This window comes from Euphorbia lathyris, chromosome 6, assembly GCF_963576675.1.
Source record: "Euphorbia lathyris chromosome 6, ddEupLath1.1, whole genome shotgun sequence".
Taxonomy (NCBI): Eukaryota; Viridiplantae; Streptophyta; class Magnoliopsida; order Malpighiales; family Euphorbiaceae; genus Euphorbia; species Euphorbia lathyris.
In genome coordinates this window covers 5,727,828-5,742,422 of record NC_088915.1, presented here as the reverse complement: position 1 = coordinate 5,742,422, position 14,595 = coordinate 5,727,828, and positions in this window count along the sequence as shown.

The window sequence follows — 14,595 nt, the reverse complement described above, 5'->3', positions numbered from 1 at the left end:
TCCTTTTGTAGGGTTTTTCTTCTATTTTTGATCCTTTTTCACTCCTATTTGGATGTTACCAAATATTTATGTACCTTGAATGAAAGAAACATATTCGAGAGTAAAAGTATTCTAAATAGATATAAATAGCACAAATTCATAGCAATATTAATGTATTTATTGATGATATTTTAGGTATATTTTGGGCTTAACAACTCACCTGGACAGGCCCATACAGAATAGTCGACAAGATTGGGTTCGCCACATTTAAAATTCAAGACATGGAGGGAAATACGCTGCCGCGTACATGGAATCTCCAAAATCTCTGGAAATATTTCGCCAGAAAATAGAATGTAAACAAGGTCTTGAGTACTCTTTTTCCTTTAGTAAGCTTTTTTTCCCATGAGGTTTTTCTTATTAAATGTTTTAATGAGGCTCACATATAAGACCCGCTTGCTGTAATAAAGCGTATCACCAATCAATAAAAGGCAATTGTTCTCTTGTCAATATTTTTTTTTAAGTATTTTCTTGCAGCAATATAAATATTCCAGCCTAAAAAAGAAGGGGGGCACCCAATGCTTCCCACACAAAAAAGTATTGCTATCATGAGATAACTACTTTTTCTCCTCAAAGATAGGAGAACACTCTCATGGGCGGATCAATCCTTAAATGATCACCATTAGAGATAGAGTTAAAACATTTCTCGAATGCGAGATCTTTACACTCTCTTACATCCTTCCCAAAGAAGGGTTCATAAGTCCTAAGGGCGGATCGATTCACCTCAAAGATAGGAAGCAAATCGATCCCCTAAGGCAGCTTAACTTCCTCTCAAGGAATAAAACAGCTTCAAACCTTCACAAAGGTTCACACAATGAAGTATGGCTGGCCACTTACTTCAAATCAATCCTAAAGCCTATAAATTTACTTGCACAAAGCATAAAGTAAACACAAATAATTTATAGCAAGGATTAAAAATTGTACTTACTTTTACAAAACTAAACATTAACAGGAGCATCCTCCTTAGCATCGTTTACATTAGATACGCCCTCCAAAGGGGCTTCCTTCTCTAAAAAAATAATTTCTCCTTGAGGAGTGGTACCATCGGTTATCAGCTCCACATTCTGGTCACCCGCCTTCGAAGGCACTTTATCAAGGACCTCTAGCTCAAGATCGATAAGGGGTTTGCCTTCCTCGACGGATCCATTCATCACCTTACGAATGTAATCACGGATGTAGTCCTTGACCTCAGGGATTTTGCGATACTTGAGGACCACATCCACATCGGGAACCACGAACTCAAGATCTATAAAATCGATCTCGGGATACGCCAGTTGGACATACGCCATGATCCACTCGCCATAGTAGTAAGCCCGCTCCCCTGCCAGGATCTCCGTGTCCTCTAAAATAGCTTCATATTCTTTCGCATCCACATCAATTTGCTTCTTCAAATTGAGGATCTCCTCATCCTTTAAGGCAAGTGCGGACGCAGCGTTCGCCTTGGCCGCAGCAAGCTCCTTCTCCAACCTTTCTATAGTGGCCTTATCTGCCACTCCCTGAAGGAGATCCGCTTCCATAGCACGCATACGGGTGTATACCTATCAAAATAAAGGCCCATTTAAGCGAAAGAACAACAGCAAAAGTCTCCCCTAAGGAAGATCACTCTTTCGTCGAAAAATGCAAAAGGATAAAAGGAACTTACCATGAAAAGCTCAGTTTTTCCCATCTGAACATGGACTGATCCCGAGATCAGGTTTTGACTCCTCCGTACCTCACCTAATTGACCAAGAGCTTCGTCCAGGTCATTGATGACGGATTCATTCCTCAAAGATCCCTCATCACCATATTTGGCGGACCAGTAACCGCCCAGGTCGGGCTTCACCATCTGCACAAAGATGAGAAGGTTAAAACTTAGATTCACAAAATGGGGAAAAGAAACACTACAACAGCTTACTTGTTCCTTCTCCACAGTAGGAATCGCGGCTCTCATGGCATCCGCCATAAACTTTCGTCCGCCAGACACTGTAAGCTTCTTCTTCTTCTGCAAAGGAAGATCAGCCATTGTATCAGCGGGACGTTTTCCTGCGCCCTTCTGGGGATCCACTGCCTGCTCCTTCTTTCGAGCCGCCTCCTCCTTCTGTTTCTTGCGTATCTCTACAAGAGCGTGACTGGCCTTAGACAAACCCCTGACAAAAGAACCGTAAAATAATCAAGGTTCAAGGAAAAACAAAGTTACCTTCCTCAAGTTGTGTAAACTTCACATAAGTGATCTCGTTCCCTTCCCGGTGGATCAAAGGGATGTCATTCATCATGAAGTCCAAGGCATCGGCGTATGTCCAAGCCTCGGCCTTGACACTTTTCATGACATTCACCACTTGCTCATCACTGTCTGTCAATATTCGCATGTCTCCAGCCATATGCAAGGGCCTGGCACCCCAAACCGACGGAAAGCCTAGAGATTCGCCCTCCTTTATCTTTACATAGAAGAACTTTTCATCCCAAAGATGGACATTGGACATCTTCCCGCTAAACGGCGAATAGGTTCCAAACTTAGCAAAGGTGTAAAAAGACTCGACTTTTCGTTTCGTCGGTTTGTGAAGAGTTCGGAAGACACGAGGGTTACAAACTACCCCTAAATTTGAAGCTAAGTAACAATCTAGAGCTATATCTAACCAGCCATTTGGATGCAGCTGGCTGATAGTGATGTCAAAGTAAGCTAAGATGTCCTCCATCATCTTAGGAAGAGGAAGCCGGAACCCTCTTTCTACGTGACAACTATATATAGATAAATACCCCATTGGCGGACAGGCGGGTCGCTGATGAGCTTCCTCCAACATAGTCTCATATTCCTTTATCCAAGGAAAACGATCCACCAAACTCGCTAGATCCGCGTCGCTCATACGAGAGGAAGTGGACTCCGCATGAGGCGCCTTTTTTCTAGACGGGGCTGAAGAAGATGCCTCCATCCCCGAAAACCACCTAGAACCTATCACCGGAGCAAGATGAGCAACGGCGACGGGACGGTTTCGAATCCTACCAGAATGAGTTCGACCTCTATTACACGCCGACTTACGCAACTCAGCTAAATCGCAACTAACAGTACCTTCGGAAGAATTCGAATTCTCCAAAGAGGAAGAAGTCCAGCTAACTACGGTTTCAGAAGAAGTAGTCAAATTAAAAAGCTAAAAAGTAGACCCGGAAGATGAAGAGGAACTCCTAAACATTCAGCAATCAAAGCAAAAATTCACTTACATGTGAGTTAAAAGCTCTGCAAAAATTTCGAACTCTGGGCAAAGGAACTCGACGAAAATGGGAGAAGAATGCAAATGCAATAGAAAGGGAGAGAGAGGAAGGAAGAAAGACGATTTCTCTCCCCTTGGGCAGCGCGCCCATGACACGTGTCACCCGTCGATTGGCATCGAACAGAGTGACCATTAATGCAAGTCATCATGACAGCGCGTGAAGAAGCTCAAAAGCCCTAAAGGACTTTAAAGGAACTTTAGGGGGGCTTCTGATAATATTGGGATATTATCCAAAGGATCAAAGGAGATATTTGCCTAGAACGGCCACGTATTGATCGCCTGATACCGGAATGTTTCGGCGTATCAAGCAAAGGGATCCGACAGGCGGATCACCAAGACCTCACCACAAGGGATCCGCGGGCGAACCTATGTGGCGAATCCCCTCAATCCGCCAGCGGAACAGCTGAGTCGATCCCGCAATAAAGACCATTAATAAGCTATTAATAAGCTAACGGGCATACTTAAAGGAAACCTGTAACCTCCATTAAATGAAGCATTAATGGAGACTTTCTAGTTACTAATGGTTACAACTTCACTACTATATATAGCTTGCATCTCAAGCTATCAAGGTACACATTCACACAATCCTAGAAACCCTACTTTGTCAATTCAGTTTACTCTTTCATACCTTATACTGACTTTGGCATCGGAGCTTCCCCCCGTCGAACCCAACGACGCCCCCCATAGGGACGGAAGCTAATCGGAAATTCCCCACAAGATAGCATATTTGTTTTAAACGTCATAAAAGTTATGACATTCTATATTGGGTAAGATATCTTACATAGTTGCTATTTACTTGCAATTAATATTGTGCATCCATACATTAATGACATTCAGAGATAATTAAAGCCTCGTTTGGATGAAATATAATTATAGTAAGGTAAGTGATGGTTTAATAATGTAGTTATATATGAAATTACTCTTATATCATTTCATTTGTATAAATATAATAAATACAAAGGGTAATTTTGGAAGAAAAAATACATGTACCATGATTAATACATGTACCATGATTCTCCTCCAATTCGGGGTGTATGGAAAATTACCCAAAATTCATCCTCACATACCTCATATACCATCATCCAAACAATCTCTAAGGAATTATCATGTATATCCTAAGAATTTTACATAAATTAATGTTCTGATCCAAAACTGACACTTGAACTATTTTGTAGTTAGCTCAGGGTATGAAAGTTTCGTTTATCCAATTTGGTAATTCATCAGTCCATAATGGCCTTAATAATTAGAGACAATTACATAAATAGATTCAATATGTTCAAGTCTCTTACGTTGGTAAAAGAAATTCTAACAATGTCAGATAAACAGTATTTATTATGAATAAACACATCCTTGTAAAAAAGGGAATGAAATAACTGTTTGACAAAACAATATTCAAAAATATGAATTTCTGATATTAAAAGTACTATATATGAGAAAAGCCATACATAGATGGTGAATTTCTTCTAATAGTTGTATGCATGTTCATCCAAAAGACTGGTCAGACCTAAATTATCTGTAATTACACGAGCCTTTTATGATATCTTAATATTAAGTGATAAAATCACCTTGAATGGATGAAGTTTTTATAAAATTCCAAGATTACGGATCTTATACATGCATATTGTACTAATTCAATGATAATGACATATTATACTCGTCATGCATAAAAATATAAGGCATATTGAGCATGCAAGATTTAATGAAAGATTTGTGTTTATTACTTTATCTTTCACAATTTATTAGATTTATCATAATAACATGTAATGATATTCATAGCACTTTATAAGAGTAAGGGATCTCAATTTTCTTTAATTAAAAATGGAATAAGAAAGGGGAGGAAACTTATCTTTTTCATCATAAAGTTCCAGATTTAATGTAGAATACTCTTTCCCACCAATATATGGAGAACTGTATCTTTGGATAGATTTGTTGTACTGATTGAGCCAAGGTTTGAGATTGTGATTTCAATTCCGTTGACTCCATTGTTTTGTTCTTTGTGAAACTCTATACAATCAAGATTTTGTGATCTTTTGTTTGTTAGAGATCCACGCTCACCGCACCAATTGATAACTTGTGGAAAAATCCTTGATCGGAGCACTTCCCTGTGAGGCGCCGTTGGGATCGGCCGGGGACACTCCGATGCCAAAGTCAGTAATATTTCTGAGAATAAACTATAAGCACAAAAGTAGAGAATCAGTAAGTGTACCTCAATAGCTTGGGATGCAAGCTATTTATAGTCATGTAGTTGTAACACTCGGTAACTAGAAAGTCTCCATTAATGCTCCATTAATGGCGGTTACTGATCTTATTGAAGTATGACCGTTAGCACATTAATGAGTTATTAGTTGCCTTTATTGGGAATCGGCTCTGCCGTTGAGTTGGCGTATCGAGGTATGATGGTGGGTCTCCCAAGGCATTTGACTCTTTGTGGCGTATTGGAGAATCTATAGATCCTCCACCTATGAGTCTTGCTTTATACGCCATCTGGAGATTCGCCAGTGGATCCTTATCCATAAGAGTATTGATGGCGGATCCTTCATTCTTTGTCTAATTATCCTTTTTCCCCATGTATGATATTTGGATGTTATGGAGATGTAGATGAACAGTTATGTCATTACTCATCTTTAATTGCTATCAATTCCCCATTAATCTCAGTATTTATCCTTGAAACCCTCAGAGTTGGAGTATTCGAACAGTCAAGTCTTTATTCCGCTTTAATGACTATTAATTGCCATTTAATTGTATTTATTCCCATTCATGGATGGTAATAAAGGCGCCTTTTGGTATTCTTGGATCCATCAATGCGTATGTACGCTCTCCTTGAGAACAATGGCAGGTCTCGTCATGGTCCACGTGGCGTGGCATAATGCTAAAGACTCCTTCCTTTTCCTCATTATTTGCATATTCATCCCTGCATTAATCCTGCATTAATTATCATTAATTCCACATTAATCATGCATAAATATCTCTTTTAGAAGGAATAATGGTTTGCCATTATTTCTATTAATTTTCCCTTATTCCTTATTCAAGAATAATTTGGGTTGTTATCAGAAGCCCCTCCTAAAGGTATAAAAAGCTTTTTAAGGCTGTCTAAATGGGGTTTTATTTTTCTATCTTGGAGGAAAGTGGACCCGCCCTAGATGGGGGATCATATATGGAAATGATGCACCTTTTGGGGCTTCCTTATGCGGGATCTTATGAACAAGATCCACCCTATGTGGGATCATATATGGATATGATGCACTTTTAGGGGCTTTTGCTTCCTTGTGGATAGGTGGCCAACCGTATCCATTGTTATCCTCTAGGGGCTTCTTGAGAGTTATATTTCCTTTAGAAAGGGAATAACCCGCCCTTTATGGGACCATTTGTTCCTACCGCATAGGATTATGATTCGCCTTAGGGACTTCTTTTCTTCTATTCTGCCATATTGAGGAGAATGACCCGCCCTTAGGGATCAGTAAGAATGATCAGCTATTTAGGGACTTTTGTGCATTTTGTGGAGGCGAGACTTTGTTATTTCTATGATGAAGATGAGGATTCATTAATTTGATGAAAATGAGGCTTCATTGTTTGGATAAAGACGAGGCTTCATTAATTGGATGAAGACGAGGCTTCATGAATTGAATGAAGACGAGGCTTCATGAATTGAATGAAGACGAGGCTTCATTAATTGGATGAAGATGAGGCTTCATGAATTGAATGAAGACGAGGCTTCATTAATTGGATGAAGACGAGGCTTCATTGGTTTGATGATGAAGATGAGGCTTCATTATCTTTGATGAAGACGAGGCTTCATTGGTTTGATGATGAAGATGAGGCTTCATTATCTTTGATGAAGACGAGGCTTCATTGGTTTGATGATGAAGACGAGGCTTCATTATCTTTGATGAAGACGAGGCTTCATTATTTGGATGAAGACGAGGCTTCATTGTTTGGAGATGAAGACGAGGCTTCATTATTTGGATGAACCCTTTTCTTTCTAGAACTATTTTTACTAATGCATTATATCTTTTAGCAAGTAACTTTTTAGAATCTGGTTTAGGATTTCTCCGATTGTTTAGGGTAGGTGGCCAGCCGTACCCCAATGTGTGAACCTTTGTGAAGGTTATAAGCTTTTATTCCTGGTGAGGAACTTAAGCTGCCTTAGGCGATCGATTTGCTTCCTATCTTTGAGGTGAATCGATTCGCTGCCAGGTCTTGAGACTCTTCTTTGGGAAGAGTATTTGAGAGTGTAAAGTTCTCACGTCTGAGAAATGTTTTAACTCTGTCTCTGACGACGATCAATCGTTTCCTATCTTTGAGGTAGATTGATCCGCCGCTGAGATTATTGTTCACATATCTTTGAGGAGAAAGTTTAGGGTGTAATTTTCTCATGTTTGAGATAATTTTAACCCGCTTTTCATGGTGACCAATATTTTTCCGGTCTTTGAGGAGAGAGTTGAGTTCATTTGAAAGCTCCTGAGGGTCTGTGCTTCTTATCTTTGTGGAAAGGGGATCTGCCCGTGATGGGGATCAATTGTCCTATCTTTGAGGTAATTGATCCGTCTGTGGAACTTTTCATTCGCCAGCCACTGGGCGTATATGAGGAATAAAAGCTAGGCAAATGAATATAAGAAGTATGGCGAGAAAGAATAAATTATAAAATATAGGATACTATAACAGTTTAATGAACATATAAGAATACGTAAAAAAACTGATTTTTAGGCCTATGGTTCCGTCTTTTCTGAGCAACTAGAACCGCATCCTCAATGATGTTTAACTTATGAGTTAATCACATCTGGGCTTACTCCTGTGGGGATCTCATTCTCCTATGCAAATAGGCTTTCAGACTCAATGAGAACTTTCGTAACATCCTCCTTGATCTCAGGTTTTTATCCTTTGGCGATCCGCACCCGCTTTCCATCAGCAATAAGGAGCGTTTCTGTGCCGCCCAAAGCTGTAGTGACAAGTTCATCTTTCTCACCTTCATCATCTTTGGATTGTGGGCGAATCGATAGTGACACCGAGTAGGTCTCTTGAGCCACCTTTTGGTTCCCGCTAATCATTACTCCTCCTTTGCTGGTGAGAATGTACATTACCAGACGGCAGGTGGAAATTAGGGCTACAACCTCTGAGATGAATAGCCGCTCAAGAATGATGTTATAAGCTAATTGTCCATCCATAATAGAGAACTCAAGATCACCAATCCACGCTTGATCATCATCCACCAACTTGCATTCCAAAGTTACCTGGCCCTTGGTCCGGATAGTGTGACCTGTCACTCCCATGATGTCAACAATGGTTGTTTCTATTTGGATCGGATCAACCTTTAGTTTGGAGAATGCACCTATGGTGATGACATTGCAAGAACTTCCCGTGTCTACCATTACTCGCTTCATTTCATCTCCCATCCTTCAATTGTCAACGCATCTGTATGTGGATAGATTACTGGACCTGTTTCTGCAAAAGGGGCAATTGAGGGATCTTTTATCCAGAAAGGATATTTTTGCTTTTTCCACGGGTGGCTGATACACTGGTCCATCTGCTATGACATTAATGACACTTTTGAATTTATTTTTGCGATCTGTCTTCTGCTTGTCGTCTTGTTATTTGTTATTCTGGACAAAGCTATCCAGTTTGCCAGCTCCCAGCAAGCTTCAGTGTGGTGGCCAACCTGTAGTACGCTTTGGCGTTTCTTCCAACGGTTACATGCTCCCCTTCTTTGGGTTCGGGATATGTAATGTCCCGCTTATATTGATTCTTTTCTTTTATATTGTGGCAAGTTAGAAGCTTTAATCATTTTTTCCGCCTCGTACCCCATGATTCGTGCTGTGAATGGTGAATTCCTATTAACTGGATGGCGTATCTTTCTGCATTGTTCTCTTGTCTATCCAGAGCGGCATGCACTCGCCTTTCAATCTCATCATTCGTGTGTTCAATGTTGAATCATGATGGTGAAGCCGATTCTTGATCTTGATCTCGATCATGTTGAGGTTATGCTTGCAGCTATGGTTTAACGCGGATGGATGTTGTCACAACCGTGGGAGCCATTTTATCTAGCTTCGGATGTGCGCCGAAGCTCTAGAACTATCATGAACGACCTTAGGCGACTCTCCATCTCAGGGCCAAACGCTCTTCCTATGGATCCCGCACATGTTTTGATGAATGTATCCGGCGACATACTCCTTCCATCATGCGTCGCAGGAGTGCTTATATCAATGCGTCCAACGCTAGTTACAGGTTGACTTGATGGTGTTACCAATGGTGTTTCAATCCCTGAGGTGGGATTTTGCTCTCCACTCGTCATGTGTTTAAAATACGAACGTAAACCCTTGTTTGGTTAGGGTTCCACCTTCACCGCACCAATTGATGACTTGTGGAGAATTTCCGATTAGCTTCCGTCCCTATGAGGTGCGTCGTTGGGTTCGACGGGGGGAAGCTCCGATGCCAAAGTCAGTATAAGGTATGAAAGAGTAAACTGAATTGACAAAGTAGGGTTTCTAGGATTGTGTGAATGTGTACCTTGATAGCTTGAGATGCAAGCTATATATAGTAGTGAAGTTGTAACCATTAGTAATTAGAAAGTCTCCATTAATGCTTCATTTAATGGTGGTTACAGGTTTCCTTTAAGTATGCCCGTTAGCTTATTAATAGCTTATTAATGGTCTTTTATTGCGGGATCGGCTCAGCTGTTCCGCTGGGATTGAGAGGTTATGGGGATTTGCCACATAGGTTCGCCCGCGGATCCCTTGTGGTGAGGTCTTGGTGATCCGCCTGTCGGATCCCTTTGCTTGATACGCCGTAACATTCCGGTATTAGGCGATCAATACGTGGCCGTTCTAGGCAAATATCTCCTTTGATCCTTTGGATAATATCCCAATGTTATCAGATATTAATGCGCATTGAAATACAAAAGGACATTATTCTTAAACCATTCTCATTATGGTTATTTATTAAGAATTCATTATGATATTCATGTGCAGTAGCAATCTTTATGGTTATGACCGTTATACGTGATATTATTATTAAAACAAGCACGATTAAAATTCTATTATGAATCTGTTTGACATATAATATTTACTCGGTTTTATCCTTTGACTAAGTTCATTCTAGAGTCAGGGACCAACGTGAAGGAATTATTAAGTTGATTCCAAGATGAACTAAAAATTCCATAAAGAGACATTGCATTATACATGATATTTTCCAACAAGGCCAATGCAAACAGTCTTTTGCTATGAAGTATGTTTCATGGATCAAGCCACTGATCCCCAAGGTAAGTGAATATAGCTTTTATGCCTTACCACAATCTTTTAATAATGGACAGGGTATCCCCCACTTATGGAGTTCTTTCAGTGCTAACCCACAAGTACAAGGGAATTGCTAATAATGCAATCAGTGCCAAACACTAGCATGAAAAATAAAGCTCAATCCAGAGAAGTGTATATTCAGAGTCACCTCAGAAAAATTCCTTGACTATGTCATTAGCAAAAAAGGAGTTAGAGCAAATCCAGATAAAGTAAAAAGCCCTGCGAGGAAAAAGGTGAAAAGAGCGCCTAAATAAAAGCCATGCGAGGAAAAAGGTGAAAAGAGCGTCTAAATGAAAGCCCCACTATGGGTGAGAAAGATCCAGAGGTTGAACGGTCGGATCATCGTACTAGAAAGATTGTCAACAAGCATATCAAGGTATAAAACAATTCCTAGCAGAACCACCCTTGATGAGCAGACCAATCTGAAGGGGAGACCTGCATTTGTATCAATTTGTCATGGATAAAGCTATATGCACCGTGGTTATTCAAGAAGAAGAAGGTCAGCAGTTCTCCATCTATTATGTTAGCAAAATGTTGAAGGATGCGGAGACCTCCATCTGTTAGATACTGGCGGATTGGTGATCTCCAATCATTCTCCACAGACATGAGTAAGGATACTGTCTCTGAGGCGTATGCCGGTGCTGTCTTAACCTCGAACGGGCATTGCAGATCCGCCCAATGCTCCTTGCTTGAAGCCATTTTGGCTAGGTGATCAGCCTCTGTGTTGGATCCTCGGGGAACATGGATCAATTCCCACTTGGTGTCTTTAGCTTCGAGGTGATTTATCAGCTTTTTACCTCTTCAACATATTTGGCAAGAATGTCATCTTTGACCTCGAAATTTTTAATCACCTGGTTGACCATTAATTTGGAATCGGTGTAGATCACGATCCACTCGGGAGTGATTTCCTAAAGTTTCTGGCTTTTGTAACACTTTCCTCATTGGTATACTTGTACGAACTATGATAGTATGAGCTTAAAAGTAAGGCCTGAGGCGTATTGACGTGGTGACGACGGCCAGTGCCATTTTATCCAGTTTGGAATATCGGGTCTCATCATCCTTTAATACTTTGATCACGTAATAGATAGGATACTGCTGGCCCTCTTCTTCCCTTATCATGACCGTGCAAATGGCCTTATCTGTAACTGAGACATACATGTAAAGATTCTCACCTTTCAAGGGTCGACTCATTAGGGGTGGTTCTGTGAGAAACTGTTTGATCCCCTAGAAGGCTTTCTCACAATCCTCGCTCCATTCAAACGCCTTTTGCTTCTTAATTACTTCATAAAAGGGTTGGCATCGTCGGGCTGAACATGAGATAAACCTGCCCAAGGCCACGATACGCCCGTTAAGACATTGCACTTACCTAATATTTTGCGGCGCTTTCATTTCCAAGACGGCTTTGATATTGTCCGGGTTTGGGCTCACTCCCTTCTGGCTAATCATGAATCCCAAGAACTTTCCATATGTTGCTCCAAAAGTACATTTCTCCGGGTTCAATTTAATGTTCTGGTGTCGGAGTACGCCCAGTACCTCCTTTATGTCATCCGCATGTTTCTCTACAGTGGTACTTTTGATGATCATATCGTCCACATAGACAGAAAAGTTATCACCTTTGCTTCCGTCGAATATTTTTTTCATCATCCGTTGATAGGTTGCACCCGCGTTCTTAAGCCCAAAGGGCATGACTTTGAAGCAATAGGTGGCTTGGTGAGTCACGAATGAAGTTTTGATTCTATCCGAAGGCTCCATTGGGATCTGGTGATAACTCGACTTCACGTCGGTGAAGGAGTACATGGCGTGTCCCGCGGTCCCATCTACTAGGATATCAATACATGGCAGGGGGTAGTTGTCTTTGGGACAAGCTTTGTTGAGATCTGTGAAGTCAATACACATGCGGTATGATCCGCCTGCTTTCTTGACTAGAACCACATTCGCCAGCCACTGTGTATAAATGATTGCCTATACAGGAAGTCTTTTAGCCACCCCTGGTTGAAATGCATCGTGCCAGAAGAGGGACAACGGATCCTCAAAGAGTTGCATGAAGGAGCATATGGAGCTCATGAGGCATCTGCCTCCATTTTGAAGAAATCCAGGTTAGCAGGATTTTATTGGCCTACGACGGAACTTGATGCTCAAAAGTTTGTGGAGTCTTGCCATAGTTGTCAGATTCATGCAAATGAATCACACACTGCTAAACACCTTCAAAGGCCCATCATCGAAGGTCGACCCTTTGCGGTCTGGGGAATTGACATAGTTGGACCATTTCCTCATACCCGAAGATAGAGCAAGTATGTTGTAGTGGCTGTGGATCATTTCACCAAATGGGTAGAGGCTGAGGCTGTCTCCTCTATCAATGCTGAATGAATGGTGGAGTTCATCAAGGATAACATCGTAGGAAGGTATGGAGTTCCTCATACGATTATCACTGACAATGGAACTCAATTCAACTGTCCAGAGTTCAAAACTTTCTGTGAAGAATTGGGCATTCTGAACAGATTCGCCTCAGTTTATTATCCTCAATCAAACGGTATGACCGAAGTTACAAATCGGACGATCGTTAAAGGAATAAAGAAAATATTGGGAGAGCATGACAAGAAATGGACGGATCAGTTAACGAGCGTTCTATGGGCGTATCGCACTACTCCCAGAACAGCCACGAGCGAGATGCCGTTCGCCCTTTCTCACGGTGTCGAAGCGGTAATTCCAGTTGAAATATATGTCCCAAGTGACAGAGTTGCATTCTATTGCGAGGATGAAAACAGCCAAAGGTTGAAAGAAAGTCTTGATCAAGTAGAGGAAAGGCGAGAAAAGGCATACGTACGCATGGCGGCTTACAAGCAGCGAATCACAGCTTATCATGACAAAAATGCCAAACTTGTAAACATGAATGTGGGAGACCTCGTACTCTGCAAAGCAGACAAAATCCAATCCAATGAAGGGAAAGAAAAGCTGGGACTCACCTCGACAGGCCCATACAGAATAGTCGACAAGATTGGGTTCGCCACATTTAAAATTCAAGACATGGAGGGAAATACGCTGCCGCGTACATGGAATCTTCAAAATCTCCGCAAATATTTCGCCAGAAAATAGAATGTAAACAAGGTCTTGAGTACTCTTTTTCCTTTAGTAAGCTTTTTTCCCATGAGGTTTTTCTTATTAAAGGTTTTAATGAGGCTCACATATAAGACCCGCTTGCTGTAATAAAGCGTGTCACCAATCAATAAAAGGCAATTGTTCTCTTGTCAATATTCTTTTTTAAGTATTTTCTTGCAGTAATATAAATATTCCAGCCTAAAAAAGAAGGGGGGGCACCCAACGCTTCCCACACAAAAAAGTACTACTATCATGACATAGCTACTTTTTCTCCTCAAAGATAGGAGAACACTCTCATGGGCGGATCAATCCTTAAATGATCACCATTAGAGATAGAGTTAAAACATTTCTCGGACGCGAGATCTTTACACTCTCTTACATCCTTCCCAAAGAAGGGTTCATAAGTCCTAAGGGCGGATCGATTCACCTCAAAGATAGGAAGCAAATCGATCCCCTAAGGCAGCTTAACTTCCTCTAAAGGAATAAAACAGCTTCCAACCTTCACAAAGGTTCACACAATGAAGTATGGCTGGCCACCTACTTCAAATCAATCCCAAAGCCTATAAATTTACTTGCACAAAGCATAAAGTAAACACAAATAAGTTATAGCAAGGATTAAAAATTGTACTTAGTTTTACAAAACTAAACATTAATAGGAGCATCCTCCTTAGCATCATTTACATTACATACGCCCCCCAAAGGGGCTTCCTTCTCTACAAAAATAATTTCTCCTTGCGGAGTGGTACCATCGGTTATCAGCTCCACATTCAGGTCACCCGCCTTTGGAGGCCCTTTATCAAGGACCTCTGGCTCAAGATCGATAAGGGGTTTGCTTTCCTCGACGGATCCATTCATCACCTTGCGAATGTAATCACGGATAAAGTCCTTGACCTCAGGGATTTTGCGATACTTGAGGACCACATCCACATCGAGAA